Raw genomic sequence first — 19,798 nt, 5'->3', positions numbered from 1 at the left:
AAAGAAATGTTTTCTTCCAGTGAAAAAAAAAAAAGGACAAATGAAGAACTGGGATGATGCATGTGAGCTTATGGTGGCTGTCCTCTGAGCTAAGGGAAAAGGACACTGCTCGTTTTTGTGAGCAACATAGGTATGGTTCCCACAAAAAGATCCTTGTAGCACTGTTGAAGGAGGCCCAACATTAGAAGACAAGATCCTGGATAAGGCAGTGCTTTTAGGAAATATGCTTCCAGTGGCTAGGGGCTATCTTCAAGTGACATTGTATACAGAAGACATCATCAGACAAAAAAACCATCAAGGAACATTTGAGCACCCAAGCCTCTTGGGGAGCCCCATAAATAATTGGTTATTATTGTTAATAATTGGTTATTAATGATGTGGTGGTGTGTGTTTAGAAGTTCTGCTTTAATGCAAGTAAGGGTAACAAGACAAGAAAATTTAAGTATAAATGTAAATGGGACCTTGTCTATTTCTGTGAGGCTGAGGATTTTTACTTAGGATACCTAAGATTTTTTTTTTTTTTTTTTTTTTTTGAGATAGAGTCTCCCTCTGTAGCCCAGGCTAGAGTGCAGCGGCACAATCCTGGCTCACTGCAACCTCCACCTCCTGGGTTCAAGCAATTCTCCTGCCTCAGCCTCTGAGTATCTGGGATCACAGGTGTGCGCCACCATGCCCGGCTAATTTTTGTGTTTTTAGTAGGGACGGGGTTTCACCATGTTGGCCAGGCTGGTCTCGAACTCCTGACCTGAAGTGATCCACCTGCCTCAGCCTACCAAAGTGTTGGGATTACAGGTGTGAGCCACTGTGCCTGGTCTAGGATACCTAAGATTTTTAGTGCTGACTGGCCATGGTGGCTCACACCTATAATCCCAGAACTTTGGAAGGCCAAGGCAGGCGGATCACGAGGTCAGGAGATCGAGAGCATCCTGGCTAACACAGTGAAACCCTGTCTCTACTAAAAATACAAAAAATTAGCCCGGCGTGGTGAAGGGCACCTGTAGTCGCAGGTACTCAGGTGGCTGAGGCAGGAGAACGGCGTGAACCCGGGAGGTGGAGCTTGCAGTGAACCGAGATCACGCTACTGCACTCCAGCCTGGGCGACAGAGTGAGACTCTGCCTCAAAAAAATAGAAGATTTTTAGTGCCTTGTCTTAAAAAACTATGCTTGGAAGCCCAATATATAAGAGCAAATGGGCTGTATTCAAAGGAGGAATTGGAGTCCCAGAGCCCTGCTCACTCTGTACTCCTATTTTAACTACCCTCCTACCCCTTCACCACCTCTGAGGTGGTGGCTCCTGGTGGCACCTCTGAGGAATTCCCAAGGCTCTGCAGAAAGGGTTTGAAAGCCACTATTTTAGGTTGATGTCAGGTATTAACCAGTGCTACAAATAGAAATCGTTGGTTAGTTTCACTATGTGTTATTAAGAAGTAAATATTGGCTGGGCATGGTGGTTTACTTGAGGTCAGGAGTTCGAGACCAGCCTGGCCAACGTGGTGAAACCCCCGTCTCTACTAAAAATACAGAAATTAGCCGGGCGTGTTGGCACACATCTGTAAACCCAGCTACTCAGAGGCTGAGGTACGAGAATCGCTTGAACTCGGGAGGCAGAGCTTGCAGTGAGCCGAGATGGCACCACTGTACTTCAGCCTGGGTGACAGAGCAAGACTGTCTCAAAAAAAAAAAAAAAAAAGGGTAAATATTTTCATGTTTCTGCATGGTCAGGGCTTTCTGAGCATAGAAAAGTAGAACCTGGGTTAAAAGACAAGCCTTGGAAGTTAAAAGATGACTTAAGGGATATAAAACCCAGAGCGTTGGAGGCATTCCCAAGATTGTAAACCCAGTAACGCTTATCTTACCTTCTCCTGGAGACATTTATTTATGTTCCAAAGGGTAAGATCCCAGGGATCTTCCCCTTTTCTTCCCAAGGAGAATTTGCTTACCATAGGTAGATTGCTTTCTTTCACTTTCTCAGGCGAAGGTGGCAGCTGGGCAGTTATCCTGTACAAACTTACAGATTCAAAATTTTGGGATTCTTCTCCTGTGGTTCAACCCTTACCTATCAATGGGTTTTCATTGCATTGTCTATGGGGTATTAGGTATGGGAAAATGATGTATGTCTTGACTTAAGTAATAATAACTCTGATCTCTGCTCCAGAAACTTTGTGTTTACTTTCAGGTTACAAGAATGAATCAATATAGAGATTAAAAACTTAAATATTTTTAATGTAAAACACTTCTTAGGAGAATATACTTAATAATTTCTCTGTACAGAAATGATTGTATGTATACTTCAGGTTTAAGCTTTACCTTGGTATTCCTAAAACTTTTCAGATTATATCAGTTTTCCTTATAGAGGTGCTTATTGTTAGCTGTTTCATGTTAAAGGCTACTAATAGTGGAAAAGTAAGTGCTTCTGTAGGATGTGATTAGCTCACTCGTTGATAGGGTTAGACCTGCACTGAACACAGTAGATTGCTTAACTGTCACTTAAATAATGATCTCATTGATAAAGGGAGAATTAGAAGTGGCTTGTTTTCAAGGGTTTCTGAGAGTCAAATTCTACTGCTTCATTAAAATGTGGTATTTTGGGGCCACGCACAGTTGCTCACGCCTGTAATGCCAGCACTTTGGGAGGCCGAGGCAGGCAGATCACGAGGTCAAGAGTTCAAGACCAGCCTGGCCAACATGGTGGAATCCTGTCTTTATTAAAAATACAAAAATTAGCTAGGTATGGTTGTGCGTGTCTGTAATCCCAGCTACTCAGGAGGCTGAGGCAGGAGATTGAACCCGGGAGGTGGAGGTTGCAGTGAGCCGAGAGCGTACCACTGCACTCCAGCCTGGGTGACAGAGCAAGACTCTGTATCCAAAAAAAAAAAAAAGTGATATTTTCATTTCCAATTATGCAAGGTAGTCAAGCACAAGAGAAATGTTTTATACATATTTACTTCTTTGTAGACTAATATTCCTCACCCAAGTGTAACACAGGTATTAATGCATTAAGTTATGCTTATAAAAGTTTTTCACTGAAAATAATAAAATTGCTGACAGATTATTTCTATATGAAGAAATGTAGAGTATGAATATTGTTTTCCAGATACAAAGACTAAAAGTTTATTTAAAAATAAGTAAATATGGCTGAGTGTGGTGGCTCACGCCTGTAATCCCAGCACTTTGGGAGGCCGAGGCAGGCAGATCACCTGAGGTCAGAAGTTCGAGACCAGCCTGACCAATATAGTGAAACCCATCTCTACTAAAAATACAAAAATTAGCTGGGCGTGGTGGCATGTGCCTGTAGGCCGAACTACTCGGGAGGCTGAGACAGGAGAATTGCTTGAACCCGGGGGGCAGAGGTTGCAGTGAGCTGAGATTGTGCCACTGCACTCCAGCCTGGGTGACAGAGTGAGAGTCTGTCTCAAATAAATAAATAAGTAAAATAAATAAATAAAATGAGTAAATAAAATTTTTATGTCCCTAGCATTTACATATTTGTATTTTTTCAATTGTTAAAATGATGGATACATTTTGCAAAAAATGTGAAATATTTAGGAAAACAGAAAGCAAGGAAATATAGAGATCTCTTTTTAAAATTGTATTTCTTGAGACAGGGTCTGGCTCTATTGCCTAGGATGAAGTGCAGTGGCATGATCACAGCTCATTGCAGCCTTGACCTCACTGGCTCAAGTGATCCTCCTACCTCAGCCTGCTGAGTTGCTGGGATTACAGGCATGTGCCACCAGGCTAGACTAATTTTTTTGTATTTTTTTTATAGAGACAGGGTTTCCTCATATTGCTGAGGCTGGTCTCCAATTCCTGTGCTCAAGTGATCCGCCTGCCTTGGCCTCCCAAAGTGCTGGGATTATAGGTGTGAGCCACCATGCCTGGCCAGATAATTTCTTTATGTCCGGTTTTTACACAGATGTGGCAGAGAGACAATTGGAGTAGTATTTTTAGGTTTTGTGGCTGGCATTGGCGAAAAGAGGTCTGGTTTCTGTGACCCTTCTTAGGGAAGAGGGATTCTAGTTTTTTTTTATTGTTGTCGTTGTTTGTTTGTTTTGAGACTGAGTCTCGCTCTGTTGCCAGGCTGGAGTGCAGTGATATGATATCGGCTCACTACAATCTCTGCCTCCTGGGTTCAAGTGATTCCCCTGCCTCAGCCTCCCGAGTAGCTGGGACTACAGGCACGCACCACCACACCTGGCTAATTTTTCTTATTTTAGTAGAGACGAGGATTCACCATGTTGGCCAGGATGGTCTCGATCTCCTGACCTTGTTATCTGCCCACCTCGGCCTCCCAAAGTGCTGGAATTACAGGTGTGAGCCACCGTGCCTGGCCGGATTCTAGTTTTTATAGCTATCCTCAGAGGAGCATGGGACTGAGAGATAGGAAGGCAGGAGGTCAGAGAAAAACTTTGGCTTCTGAGGCTGCTGTGATGCCTACATTTTTGGGTGTGGCTTCTGTGCCTCAACAATGGTAAACACCTACCTTTCTTCTGGGAGGGAGTCTGGAATTGTGCTACATGGTATGCAGAGAGTGCCTATGTAAATAGTCTTCAGTGAAAACCTAGGTTCTGAGTCTCTAATGGGTTTCCCTGGGCAGAAACTTTGTGTGTTTCTGTATCTATTTTTAGTTGTTGCTGGAGAAAGAAGCATGCTTGATATGGCCTTCCATGAGAGCAAAAGAACATAAGCAGCCTCTGCATGGCATGAATTTTTTCCATTTCTACCTGTGTCTTTTCCTCTTGTTGGTCCTGTCATATGTCATTTTGCTGTAGTAAACCTCAGCTCTGTATACAACCAGATGGTTAGGTCCTGTGGATCCTCCTAGCAAATCACTGAAAATATGGGTGGTCTTGGGAAACCCTGAAACAATTCCAAAGGCAGAAACCATAAAATAATTTTTTTCTTTTTTTTTGAGATGGAGACCCACTTTGTCGCCCAGGATGGAGTGCAGTGGTATGATCTCGGCTCACTGCAACCTCTTGCTCCCGGGTTCAAGCGATTCTTCTGCCTCAGCCTCCCAAGTAGCTGGGATTACAGGCATGCACCACCATGCCCGGCTAATTTTTGTGTTTTTAGTAGAGATGGGGTTTCACCATGTTGGTCAGGCTGGTCTCAAGCTCCTGACCTCAGGTGATCCACCCTCCTTGGCTTCCTAAAGTGCTGGGATTACAGGCGTGAGCCATCATGCCCAGATGAAATGATTTTTTTAAAACATGAAATCTTAAAACACCTTTGAAAAGTGAAGAACAGATAGGGAAAAATTACTTTTACTAAATATGACTGATAAAAGATTAATATTCTTAGTGTATGTATAATTCATATAAACTTATAAGAAAAAGATAAATGTGCATGTAGAAATATGGACCAACATCAAGAATAATTTATAAGAGAAGATATAAAAAGAGCAGATTTAAAAGATGTTCAATTTCAGAAGTCATTAAATAAGTTCAAATTAAAATAATAGTGACTTGCAAATTTTTAACTGTTAGGTTGCAGCAAACAAACAAAAACTCCACAAACCCAGGAGATTATGTTTAGGGTTATGGAAGATGATAGAGAACATGATTTTCATAGCATACTGATATATACACACACACACATATATATAATATTATATATACCCTTTTTGGTGGACGGTTTGATAATATGTATTAAGAGTATTAAGGAATTCATAACATGAATATGGCTAGGCCACTTAAAAGCCTACCTCTGTCATTGGAAGCAAGTTCTTTGCTTCCCCTTCTCTATCTCCAAAAACTCTGAAAGCACTGAAGACTAATTTTTACCTTTACTACCTGAAGAGAAGTCTCTGGGAAGATTCCTTAGTCCAGCACATAGAAATTTCTAAACTTCTCTCCAGACATTTCTCTTGCTCTTCAGAGTTGCTCACTGGAAGCTGTTAAAAACAAAATCAAATCATAAAACAAATCTCTCACATATGTATCGCCCCCACGTTTCTTCCAAGCTTCCTCTTCCTTTCCCTTCTATTCCTCCGTGTTAAATATCTAAAATATTCCATGGAATGGGCTCTCTCTATATTTTTTTGTGTCAAGAGGCTCTTCGTATTCACACTCTAACACTGCAACACTCCACTGTCTTCATCCACCCCATGCATATTTTCTTTGCTGTGACAATTATAATTCTCCTTAAGTACCTATGAAGTTGTTTGATCAACCAACCTAGAATGGTCACTACTTTGCCAGTTTTCCCCTGGATGGGATGCATTTTTCTTATTTGCACTAAAGTCTTCCTTTTGGTCAGTCTTCTCCGTAGGAGAATCACGTCACCAATGTTGAGAAATTCCAGGGATCTTTTGGGTTTGTGAGCATTCTTATGTTGAATAGTAATTTGCAGTGATCATTTCCCCTCCAGTTTCTGGTTCAATCCCTTCTAATCCTCTGGACAGCTAACTTCAGGATGGCCCGTTAAAGAAGCCTGAACACCTAAGTTTTTTCCTTTGACTTGTTGACTTTTGGTTGTGCATTCTATAACTGTAGATTGATTTATAAAATCTATAAATTGGTACCATTTTGTACCCTTCCACATACCAATTTGAGGTGATTTTCTTTTTTATTTTTTTGAGACAGCCTCTTGCTCTGTCACCAGGCTGGAGTGCAGTGGCGCGATCTTGGCTCATTGCAACCTCCGCCTCCCGGGTTCAAGCCATTCTCCTGCCTCAGCCTCCCAAGTAGCTGGGATTACAGGCGCCCACCACCATGCCCAGCTAATTTTTTGTATTTTTAGCAGAGACGGGGTTTCACCATGTTGGGCAGGATGGTCTCGATCTCCTGACCTCGTGATCCGCCCGCCTCGGCCTCCCAAAGCTCTGGGATTACAGGCGTGAGCTACTGCGCCCGGCCGTGAAGTGATTTTCAAATCCTAAATGATTTGAAAAGGAATTATTTGCATATTTTAAGTTGATATTTTAAAGTTGTCATCACTTATGTAAATTTTATACTGTAAACCAAGGTGAGAATAAGATCTGGGATATGTTAGGAATCTGCTTTCCTTTGCCTTGTAGGAGAAGGCTTATTGTGAAAGAAGGCTTACTTACAGGTTGATCAATTGTAGGAAAGAATACCTATGGAAGTTGAAGATCTGGAAATTGATTTACTGAAATGATTCATGCATCCCTTAGGCAAGTATTTTCCTTTTTTGTTAGACAGGGTCTTCCTCTGTTGCCCAGGCTGGAGTGCAGTGATGCCATCGTAGCTCATTGCAGCCTTGACCTGCTGGGCTCAAGTGATCCTTCCACATCAGCCTCCTGAGTAGCTGGGACCACAGGCATGCACCATCATTCCCAGCTGACTTTTTTACTTTTTATTTTTATTTGGCAAAGATGGCATCTTGCTATGTTGTGCTGGTTGGTCTCAAACTCCAGGGCTGAAGTGATGCTCCCACCTTGGCCTTCCAAATGTTGGGATTACAGGTGTGAGTCACCTCGCCCAGCCCTTAGGGAATTCTTCACATATTCCAATTTGAAGATTGCCACTAAAAGGACAGTGAAACAGTCTACCCTGAAATAGACATCCTAGTTGTTGATGGTGGTAACTCATTCAGAACTCATGCTGCCTCTGATGCCTGGCATCTTTATTGGGCAGGACTGGCGGGGTTGTGCTGCAGTACAAATTAGCCCAATCTCAGTCGCTCAATACAATAAAAACATCTTACATGTGTAGCTACACTATTTGAAATTTGTGGGCTCTAAGGAGAGTAGAGGCCTGGAGGATTTCATGGGGTGTTTTTAAAGGTCAGAGTTGGAAATGGCTTTTATTATTTTTGCCTGTGTTTCACTGGCAAGATCCAAGTCATTTGACTCCAATATAATTGCAAGAGAAGCTGGAAAATGTGGAAGAGCAGTGAGATTTGGGATTAGCACTGAGTTGTACTTTGGTTGTGACATGCTTTAACCATGATTCAAAAGTTCTTTTTCTGGCCTTTTTGTACTATACTTTCTGCAAATTTCTCAAGCTTTTATTTAAAAAGTAGTGTTGGCTGGGCATAGTTGCTCACACCTGTAATCCTAGCACTTTGGGAGGTCGAGGTGGGCAGATCACAAGGTCAGGAAATCAAGACCATCCTGGCTAACACGGTGAAACCCCATCTCTACTACAAATACAAAAAATTAGCCAGGCATGGTGGCGCGCACCTGTAGTCCCAGCTACTCGGGAGGCTGAGGCAGGAGAAACACTTGAACTGTGGAGGCGGAGGATGCAGTGAGCTGAGATCGCGCCACTGCACTCCAGCCGGGGTGATAGAGCGAGACTCTGTCTCAGAAAAAAAAAAAAAGCAGGTTATTATATAATATCTAGCACAGATTAGATTTTTTTGAACAAAAATGGTGCATCTGTGTATGCAGCCACCCACTTGTCTATCTCTGAAAGGATTTATACCCAAAACACTACCAATTATTACCTTTAAATGATTAAAAAATGAGTGATTTCAATTTTGTCAATTTTCTTTAGCTCTATTTTCTTAATTTTTTGAATTGAATTTTTTTTTTTTTTTTTTTTTTTTAGACAGAGTCTAGCTCTGTCACCCAGACTGAAGGGCAGTGGCGTGATCTCAGCTCACTGCAGTCTCCACCGTCCTGGGTTTGAGCAATTCTCCTGCCTCAGTCTCCCAGATAGCTGGGACTGCAGGCATGCACCACCACACCCAGTTAATTTTTGTATTTTATTAGAGATGGGGTTTCACTAGTTGGCCAGGATGGTCTCGAACTCCTGGCCTCAGGCGATCTGTCCACCTCAGCCCCCCGAAGTCCTGGGATTATAGGCGTGAGCCACCATGCCTGACCCTTGAATTTTTTTTTTTTTTTTTTTTGAGACGGAGTCTCGTTCTGTCATGCAGACTGGAGTGCAGTGGCGCAATATTGGCTTGCTCACTGCAACCTTCTCCTCCTGGGTTCAAGCGATTCTCCTGCCTCAGCCTCCCAAGTAGCAGGGACTACAGGCACCTTCCACCATGCCCAGCTAATTTTTTTGTATTTTTAGTAGAGATGAGGTTTCACCATATTGGCCAAGCTGGTCTCGAACTGCTGACCTTGTGATCCGCCTGCCTTGGCCTCCCAAAGTGCTGGGATTACAGGCATGAGCCACTGCGCCCGGCCTGAATTGTTTATGTAAAGAGAAAACATGGAAATTAATTGCAAAAGTTGAGGATTTTTTTTTTCTGTTTTTGTTGTGTCTCTTTATTTACTTTATTAATGTAACAGAGGCTTCAGAAAATTAATATTAATTAGTTGAATTGGAAGGTGAATTCCTATTTTATTTTTTATTATGCATAAACATTTGATGCTGAAAATTCATGTCCCCTCTGCCTCCAGAGATTTCAGAAAAAGAAATCTAGTTAAAAATTATCATCTCGATGTGATTCTTTTGTGAGTGATTGTGTTAAAGAGGAATAAAGTGGATGATGATGAGACAATAATTAATCCATCAATACATACTTATGAATTTCCATGATGAACAGAATTGAAGCCTCCTTGAGTCCATGAAGATCTTTTACTCTCCTTTTCCACGAACCTCATTTCTTATTTCCCATGAACCTAGAAATTGAAAACAATTATTGCCTGCTGACTCCCAAATTATTATTTCCCTGGAATGTCTTCCAGTGGATACTAATTTTCCAGGTACCCTCCACTCCTAAAATTTCCTATCAAACTAGGTTGTTAGGAACAGAGCTTCTTCCGTGACTTCAGACACATGCTGGAAAGGAAACATCATGCTAACTATTATAGATAAAGCTTCAGCAGATTAAGAGAGCATGCTTTGAAGAGAGGCCCATTTTCTGCCTCCTCATGCATAAGGTCTGGTGGTTAAATTCTCTGTAAATCATCAAATTAAAAAATTATTTTGGTGTATATCACAGGTTTCTGTTTCATATTGCTATTTGAGCAGTTTGTTTTGTGACTTGGCCTTTAAGAATTTTTTTTTAATCTCAATAGTTGGCTAGTATGGGTGGGAAGGGATGCCATGATTCCTGTCACACAGATGAACCACTTATGTGGGCATCTGTCAATTATCCCTGCTCTGGTGTTGCTCAAGTTTATTTGTGTCGTCTAAACCCCAGGGCCAAGTACCAGGGGAGTCCTACCAAGCAGCTTTGGCAAGCATAGAATTGATGGCAGCTTCATTATAATTATACTTCTTTGCATGGTTGACCAGCTGTATCATCATAATAGCTTTCCATACTAGAGGCCAAAAAGACAGAGAGATATACAAGCTGCTCAATATATTTCAACAAATTACATTACAATTTATGCCTTTTCCAACTGTTTCATGCCTTGTAATCATCCCCTACTCCCACCCAGCCCATCAGTTCTTTCAGAAATATGCAAAATTTGACTCTAGATATACTTTTTAAGTATAGCGCATTAAGAAGTGATTTTTTTCCTGTTCCTTAGAATAATCATATGTTTATCTTTTCTTGTTTTCAAACAAGAAGTTATTTGCTGTAATAGATCATGTGACTGTATAATACATATATGATAATGATGATAATCATAACAATTGCAGGCCAGGTGTGGTGGGTGGTTCATGCCTATAACCGCAGAACTTTGGGAGGCCGAGGCTGGTGGATCACTTAAGATCAGGAATTCAAGACCAGCCTAGCCAATATGGTGAAACCCCATCTCTACAAAAAAATATATAAAAATTTGCTGGATGTGGTGGCACACGCCTGTAATCCCAGCTACTCAGGAGGCTGAGGCAGGAGAATCACTTGAACCTGGGAGGTGGAGGTTGCAGGGAGCCGAGATTGTGCCTCTGCACTCCAGCCTGGGTGACAGAGCTAGACTCCATCTTTAAAAAAATAAAAATAACAATTGCAGCTTTTAGTGGCATTTACTTTATACTGGGGGTATACTAAACACTTTATATACAACATTTCATTTAAAACTTGCAAACTCTATGAGACGGGTGCTTCAGATGAGGAAAGGGAAGCTTTGAGAAGTGGAGTTACCTCATGCAATGTCACTGAGCTCTTATATAGTAGAGCAGGGAGTTGAATCCAGGCAGTCTGACTTTTAGTTATTTAAAACTCACTCATTGATTTTGACTTAAATATGCTCTAGAAGTCCTTTCTGAGTGTCTTATCAGATAATAAAATTCCATTACCTGATATTAAATGAATTCAATTTACAAGTTTTTGTTTCATTAAATGGCCAACTATTTACATGAAACGATATTCAACATCATTAGTCATGAGTGAGATGCAAATTAAAACCCCAACAAGAAACCTTTATACGCCCATTCAAACAGCTAACATTAAAAAATAAACAATTCCATGGCTGGTCATGGTGGCTCACACCTGTAATCCCAGCATTTTGGGAGGCTGAGGCAGGCAGATCACCTGAGGTCAGGAGTTTGAGAGCAGCCTAGCCTACATGATGAAACCCTGTCTCTACTAAAAATACAAAAATTAGTCAGGCATGGTGGTGGATGCCTGTAATTCCAGCTACTTGGGAGGCTGAGGCAGAAGAATTGCTTGAACCCAGGAGGTGGAGGTTGCAGTGAGCCGAGATTGCGCCACTGCACTCCAGCCTGGGTGACAGAGTGAGACTCCACCTCAAAAAAAATAAAAAGAACAATTCCTATCTTTCAAAGATATGGAACATATGGAACTCTTATACAGTGTGGTATAAGCATTTTAGAAATCTGTTTAGACAGTTTCTTAAAAAGCTATACATGCACTTACCATATAACTCAGCCATTCCGCTAAGTATTTACACAAGAGAAATGAAGACATGTTCTCACAAAGATTTGTACACAAATGTTCATAGCATCTTGATTCACTGTAGCCTAAAAACCAATTCAGTGTCCGTCAACAGCTGAATGTATAAACAAATGTGGTATATCCATACAGTAGAGTGTACTCATAAAAATGCAACAATGTGATGAAACTCAGAATCATTATGCTTAAAGAGAGAAGCCAGACACAAAAATACATACTGTTTTTCATTTATATAAAATTCTAGATAATGAAAATTAAATTATAGTGACAGAAAGCAGATCAGTGGATGTCTGAAGCTGGAAATTGAGGAAGAGGTAGTTTGCAAAGGGCAGGTGGAAAGTTTTAGGTGCTAGAAAGTTCTCTTTCTTGATTGTGGAGGTGATTTTGTTACGGGTGGGTCTTTGTTCTTAGAGCTCCCAAGATGGTGGCAGGCTGCTCCTAAGATGGGGTGGGCTGCTCCCAAGATGGCAGCAAGCCTTTTGTTCTCTGACCTGGGGTTCTTGACCTCACGGATTCCAAGGAATGGAACCTAGGGCCATGCAGTGAGTGTTATACCTCTATTATAAGCTGTGGGTCACGGAAGAGAACTGTGGAACCCAGTGACTAGTGTTCAGCTCGATTAGGATGAACCTGGGCACTTAGCAATGCAGGAACAATGGTGAGCCTTTAGCCCAGTCGAGAGCGGCAATGGGTGCCTCACTGGATCAGAAACACAGCGGACACCCTGCCGGATCCGGAGGGGTGGAAGTCAGCGGCGGGTCTGCGACAGCAGCAAACAGCAGTGGTGGACAGCAAGCGAAAGCTCAGCTCGAGCCATAACAAACACGGACCAGAAGAGTGTGCAGTTGCAAGATTTAATAGAGTGAAAACAGAGCTCCCATACAATGGGAGGGGACCCAAAGGGGGTTGCCCACTCCCGCTCAAATGCCTGGGGTTTATATCCCATTGTGCCTTACCCTGTGCTCTCAGGTGATATATGATTTGTCTATTTCTTTACCTCCTGCTTTTAGCCTAATTTGTATTTTAGTGAGCCCTCTTTACTACCTGATTGGTTGGATGTGAGTTGAGTTAAAAGCCCCGTGTTTAAAGGTGGGTGTGGTCACCTTCCCAGCTAGTCTTAGGAATTCTTAGTTGGACTAGGAAATCCAGCTAGTCCTGTCTCTCAATTTCACAGGTGTATACATCTGTCAAAATTTATTTAATTGTACAATTTATTATATTTATAGAAATAATATATAGTATATCATATAAATTATATATAATGTATTATATAGTTATTTGTATAACATAATTTATTTATATAATGTATATCCTGTGTGTGTGTGTATTTTTCTTAGAAACAGGGTCTTGCTCTGTTGCTTAGGCTAGAATGCAGTGGCATGATCATGGCTCACTGTATTTTTTTTGTTTTGTTTTTTGAGATGGAGTCTCACTCTGTCCCCCAGGCTGGAGTGCAGTGGCACGATCTTGGCTCACTGCAACCTCTGCTTCCTGGGTTGGAGCAATTCTCCTGCCTCAGCCTTCCGAGTAGCTGGGATTACAGGTGTGTGCCACCATGCCCGGCTAATTTTTGTATTTTTAATAGAGACGGGGTTTTGCCATGTTGGCCAGGCTGGTCTTGAACTCCTGACCTCAGGTGATCCACTCACCTTGGCCTCCCAGAGTGCTCGGATTACAGGCGTGAGCCACCACACCTGGCCCATCATGGCTCTCTGTAACCTTGAACTCCTGGGCTCATGTTATTTCCCGATCTCAGCTTCTCAAGTAGGTAGGGCCACAAGCATGCCACCACACCTGGCTAAGAATATTATAATGTATTATATATAGTATTATTATATGTAAGTCATTCTTCAATAAAGTTAATTAGGTGCTGGATGCAGTGGCTCATACCTGTAGCCTCAGCTACTTAGCAGGCTCAGGTGAGAGGATTGCTTGAGCCCAGAAGGTCGAGGTTACAGTGAACTATGTATGTTCCTGCCACTGCACCCTAGCCTGGGCAGCAAAGCCCAGACCTTGTCTCTCAAAACATAAATAAATGAATAAAGTTGATTATAAAACATCTAAAGTACAGCAGAAAAAACAAAATTTCTGCCATGAACATTTTTATACCTATGTCTTAGCATACTTATAGAATGTTCCTGTGAATTCAATTCTGCCAACAGGAAAACTTAATTAAAGGCTATTAAGATTTTAAAATATTATGGAAAGTGTCAATTGCTCTCCTAAAAGATTGTTATTGATTGATATTCCACAATGTATGAAAGTGTCCATTTCACCCCACTTTTGCAAGTATTGAATAGTTATCTTTTAAATGTTTTCCAATGTGGTGAGAAAAAAAATTTTATTGTGATAATATTCATCTTTTTTATTTTAGGTGGAATTGCTATGAACATCTTTTGCTATGATACTGGAGATTTTTATTTATTTGTGAGTTGGTTGTTCATGTTCTTTTCCCACTTTTCCATTAGGCTGTGTTTCTTTCTTACTGATATGTGAGAGTTCTTTATACTTAAAAACCTTTCTTCTTTATTTTTTAGCCTTTCGGGCTGTCATTTATCTTCTAATTGTGTTCATGGTATCTTTCACTGTACTGCGTTTAAATTTTTTTTTTTTTCGAGACAGAGTCTCACTCTGTCTCCCAGGCTGGAGTGTAGTGGTGCAATCTCGGCTCACTGCAGCCTCTGCCTCCCGGGTTCAAGCGATTCTCCTGCCTCAGCCCCCCTAGTAGCTGGGATTACAGGTATGCACCAACATGCCCAGCTGCTTTTTGTATTTTCAGTAGAGACAGGGTTTCGCCATGCTGGCCAGGCTGGTCTCTAACTCCTGACCTTAAGTGATCCGCCTGCCTCCTCCTCCCAAAGTGCTGGGATTACAGGTGTGAATCACCGCACCTGGACTGTGTTTCTTTTTAAAGACAACTTATTGATTTCATTAACACCCTGTTGATTCATTAACATTGAACTCATGATCTGCAGCACTATAACTCATGCCTGAATGAAGCTTATCTAACAATGTATTTTCTCCATAAGCCACATCATGGCCTTCTTATGCTTGGGAACACTAGACAGCACTATGCTTCTGGGCCATAAACAGTGAGATCACCAACAAAAAACACAAAAATGTTAAAAACGTAACATTAAATATACTGCAAGAGGACACTTGTTTATAGTATGAGAGGTGAAAAAGTATCACCTTGTTCAACCTCAGCTGGGAACATGCACAATGACCTACTCAAATTTTCCTGCATCTGCATGTCTGGGAATGACCATGAAAGCTCCGCATGTATTGATTTTGGGGTTACAAATAAATTTTAGTGAGTAGGCTGGGCGTGGTGGCTGGCTCATGCCCGTAATGCCAGCACTGTGGGAGGCTGAGGTGGATGGATCACCTGAGATGAGGCGTTTGAGATCAGCCTGGCCAACATGGCGAAACCCCGTCTCTACTAAAAGTGCAAAAAATAGCGGGACATGGTGGCACATGCCTGTAATCTTAGCTACTTGGGAGGCTGAGGCAGGAGAATCACTTGAACCCGGGAGGTGGAGGTTGTAGTGAGCTGAGATCACTCCAGCCTGGGTGACAGAGCAAGACTCCATCTCAAAAGAAAAAAAAAAAATGTAGTGAGTAGTCAAATTCCCAAATACAGAGTCTGAGTATTAACTGTAATTCCTCTGTGGTGCTGCTGCCATGTGTACAATGAGTCAGTAAAAGCTTCAGAGTGGAAATATTTATCAAAACACTGCAGGGGGCTGTATAGCAGGAGATACACAGAATGATACTTCACTCTGTTGTTCACAAATGTAATATAGTTTATAATTTATTTTTTAATTTTTAAAATCAAAGTTTTAGGTATACTTGGTTTTAAAACTTCAGAAGTTCTGCAGTGTTAATTATGAAGAAGAGTAACCCCTTATGCCTTTCTGCCCCTTCCCTTTGCCCAGAGATAATAAATTTCAATTCTTTTTGCCTTTTTTTTCTGCCAAGTTGCTAAATAACCTGATTATAATGTTATTGATTATTTTGTTTTTTTTTTTAAGGCACTATCAGTAGAGATAAAGACTAGCTTTCAGGCCAGGCACGGTGCCTCATGCCTGTAATCCCAGCACTTTGAGAGGTCGAGGTGGGTGGATCACCTGAGGTCAGGAGTTTGAGACCAGCCTGGCCAACATGGCGAAACCCCGTCTCTACTAAAAATACAAAAATTAACTGGGCCTGGTGGCAGGTGCCTGTAATCCCAGATACTTGGGAGGCTGAGGCAGGAGAATCACTTGAACCTGGGAAGCGGAGATTGTAGTGAGCCAAGATCGCAAGCCTGGGAGACAGAGTGAGACTCCGTCTCCAAAAAAAAAAAAAAAAAAAAGACTAGCTTTCTTTCACTACCATTTGAACAAATATTCATGCCCTTTTCATCCTTCCAAATTATACATTTTGTTAGATCACTATTCAGTATTTAGGTTGTTATTATATTGTTTCATCAAACTAAAATCTGGCCTAAGAAAGCCTCCATACTCACATACTTGAGTTTTTACCTACAACCCACAACCTAATTTAGTAGGTAAGCAAACTGAAAACCTAACTTAGGGGTATGCTTCAATAACAGTTGCTGACTCTCAGCCAGTCCCAGCAGCTGGACCTCAAAGACTTACAGCCACCAGCTATTCAGATCGTGTTCTGATAAGGCACTAGCTGTTTCTATACCTTGCTTCTGCTCCCTGCACATCACTTTCCTTTTTCTATCCATAAGTTCTCTCCCACTGCGCCCACTATACAAGCAGCGCTGGCGGCCCTCTAAATCTGCTGTGACTTGGGGGAGGGTGGGGAGGGGTTGTCTGATTTCACAAATCATTTTTCCTTGCTAAATTAAACTGTTAAATTACGTTTGTTTAAAAAATTTTTTGAAATAGTACAATTATTATTCATACTCTGATTACACTGCTGCTCATGTATACCTTCTTATTTCTCTTTGTTAATATTTGTCCAGTTTCTTTAATTGCCTTCTCAATATCTATCCTCCATTTATCCCATACCGCAATGCAAGTGCAAACCTCTCAGCTATTGTGTTGGTATCTTCCTTGTTGTCATCCTGAGCTTTCACTTCACCCCTCTGCTTTGTTTTATTTTATTCTTTTTGTATTTTATTTTATTTTTGAGATGGAGTCTCCCTGTGTTGCCCAGGCTGGAGTGCAGTGGTGTAATCTCGGCTCACTGCAACCTCTGCCTCCTGGGTTCAAGAGATTATCCTGTCTCAGCCTCCTGAGTAGCTGGGACAACTGGTGCTCCTCGCCACACCCAGCTAAATGTTTGTATTTTTGTAGAGATGGGGTTTCACCATGTTGGCCAGGCTGGTTTCGAATTCCTGACCTTAAGTGATAGGTCTGCCTTGGCCTCACAAAATGCTGGGATTACAGGCATGGGCCACCTTGCCTACCATTATCTGATTTTTAATAGTTTGTTTGAATCAGGCTCTAAGTGAGGCTCATATACTGCGGTTGGTTGACACTTTTCTTAAGTCTCATTTAATTTGAGGTCTTCTTCTACATCTTGCATTTTCCTTGCCTTTTTATTTTTTAAAGAAATAAACATTTCCATTTCCTGCAGTGTTTCAGGCATTCTGGATTTTTCTGCCTGCTTCCATATGGTGTCCTTGAACATAGTCCTCTGTCTCCTATAGCTCCTGTCACTTATTTGTAAGTTGGATCTAGAGTCTTCCTTATATTCAGGTGGGGAGGAATGATTTTCTTATAAAGTAATTTTCTAGATTTCTAGATTACCTTTTAAAGTAATTTTTCTGAGAAAGGATGCATGAGAGGTAGTTTTTGAAAACCTGTGTGACTAAAAATTTATTTTTTTCTACCCTCACACTTGACTTGTGCTTTAATTGGGTTTAGAATTTTAGGGAGAAAGAATTTCTCCCCTCAGAATTTTAAGGGTTTTTTTTTTTGCTCCAGTTTTTTGTCTTTCAGCATTGTTGAGAAATTCAATGTCCTCTTGATAACCAATACTTTATATCTGACCTGCTTTTTTCTCCCTAGAAATGTTTAAGATCTTTTGTCAGAGAAGTCAGTATTCCAGATTTTCACAATGATGTCTTGGTGTGCTTGCTCTGTGTCTTTTTAAAATCCATTATACTGGGCCAGTAGAGGGACCTTCCAATCTGGAAATTTATGCCTTTCAGTTCTAGGCATTTTTTTCTGAATTATTTCTTTGGTAATATTCTCTTTTCTGTTTTTGCTGTTCACTAAAGAAGCTCATATTATTAGGTTTCCTGGACTGATGTTTTATTTTTCTTACCTTTTCTCCATTTTCCACTTTTATTTTATTTTTTTGTTCTGCTCTGTAGGTGATTTTCTTATCTCGATCTTTCTGCCTTTCTATAATATTTTTCCTTCTATCATATTTTTAAGTGTCAAGGGCCACAACAAGCAGGATTTTGTGAGCTGCAGAAAGAAGTTGGATTTCATTCTAAGTTTAGTAGGAAGCCATAGAGGATTTTGAGCAGGGAAGGATATTATGTTTTACATAAAAAAGGATCATTCTCACTGCTATAACAGGTTATCTCTGCTGTAAGCCATTGTATTAATCTATTGCCATATAACAAACCACTCCAAAACTTAGTGCGTTAAAACAAGACTTTATTTTTTTCTCAAAGTTCCGTGGGTTGATTGGGCAATTCTTTCTTTCTTTCTTTCTTTTTTTTAAGACAGTTTTGCTTTTGTTGCCCAGGCTGGAGTGCAATGGCGCCATCTCAGATTACTGCAACATCTGCCTCCTGGGTTCAAGCGATTCTCCTGCCTCAGCCTCCCGAGTAGCTGGGATTACAGGCATGCGTCACCATACCTGGCTAATTTTGCATTTTTAGTGGAGACAGGGTTGGCCAGGCTGGTCCGGAACTCCTGACCTCAGGTGATCTGCCCGCCTCGGCCTCCCAAAGTGCTGGGATTACAGGCGTGAGCCACCATGCCTGGCCAGTTGGGCAGTTCTTTTGCTGGATTCACTTGGGTTTATTCATGTGTCTGCAAATAGCTAGTGGCTTGGCTCGGCCTGGGTGTTCCAAGATGGCTTCATCCAGATGCCTGGGCCTCAGCTGGGACTGCTGCAATGACAGTCTCAGCTGAACTTCTCTCCATGTGTTCTTTCATCTTGTGCTTCTTCACATGAAGATGGAAGTGGTCCAAAAAGTCAAGCCCCAGTGTGTAAGCACTTATCCTGCCTCTGCTGGCATCAACTTTCCTAATATCCTGTTGGCGAAAACAAGGCAGATGTCAAAGCCCAGTGCCAACGTGGGAGGAGAATGTATGAGGTTGTGGATATCTGGAGGTGTGATTTTTGGGGAAATAGCTGTAACAATTTACCACATTAAACATGGTTTTAGCTACTTTCCTTTTTCTGATGCTTTGCCTATCAGTTTACCTTCTGATTATAATTTGGTTTTCCATGTAAGTATGCTGTCAAGAAAATAATGCACCAATCACATGCACTTCAAATATTTGCTATTGCTGTGATTGTGATAGTAATTTTTTTTTTTTTTTTTTGAGACGATATCTTGCTGTGTCGCTCAGGTGGAGTGCAGTGGCTCGATCTCGGCTCGCTACAGCTTCCGCCTCCCGGGTTCAAAGGATCCTCCTGCCTCAGCGAGTAGCTAGAATTACATGCACATCCCACAGTGCCTGGCTATTTTTTGTATTGTTAGTAGAGATGGGATTTACCATGTTGGCCAGGCTGGTCTCAAGTGCCTGACCTCAAGTGATCCACCCGCCTCCGCCTCCCAAAGTGGTGGGATTACAGGTGTGAGCCACCATACCTGGCCTGTGACAGCAATTTCTTACAAAATAATAAATTGGCTCATTTCAAGGACAGAATGCCTACTGTATGAGCTTCCAGTATTTTTTTTTTTTTTTCGAGACAGAGCCTTGCTCTGTCGCCCAGGCTGGAGTGCAGCGGCATGATCTCAACTCACTGCAACCTCTGCCTCCTGGGTTCAAGTGATTCTCCTGCCTCAGCCTCCCGATAATTGAGATTACAGGCATGTGCCACCATGCCTGGCTAATTTTTGTATTTTTGGTACAGG

At 41.5% G+C, this 19,798-nt stretch overlaps 1 protein-coding gene across 3 annotated transcripts in view; it reads left to right on the top strand.

Annotated features, from left to right (window-relative positions):
- Positions 1 to 19,798, top strand: part of SUGCT (succinyl-CoA:glutarate-CoA transferase) — a 719,374-nt gene that overhangs the window by 20,414 nt on the left and 679,162 nt on the right. The window lies entirely within an intron of this gene.

The sequence above is a fragment of the Pan paniscus genome, chromosome 6 (genome assembly GCF_029289425.2).
Source record: "Pan paniscus chromosome 6, NHGRI_mPanPan1-v2.0_pri, whole genome shotgun sequence".
Lineage (NCBI taxonomy): Eukaryota > Metazoa > Chordata > Mammalia > Primates > Hominidae > Pan > Pan paniscus.
The sequence above is the reverse complement of the archived record's forward strand: the minus strand, read 5'-3'. Positions and strand labels throughout refer to the sequence as shown.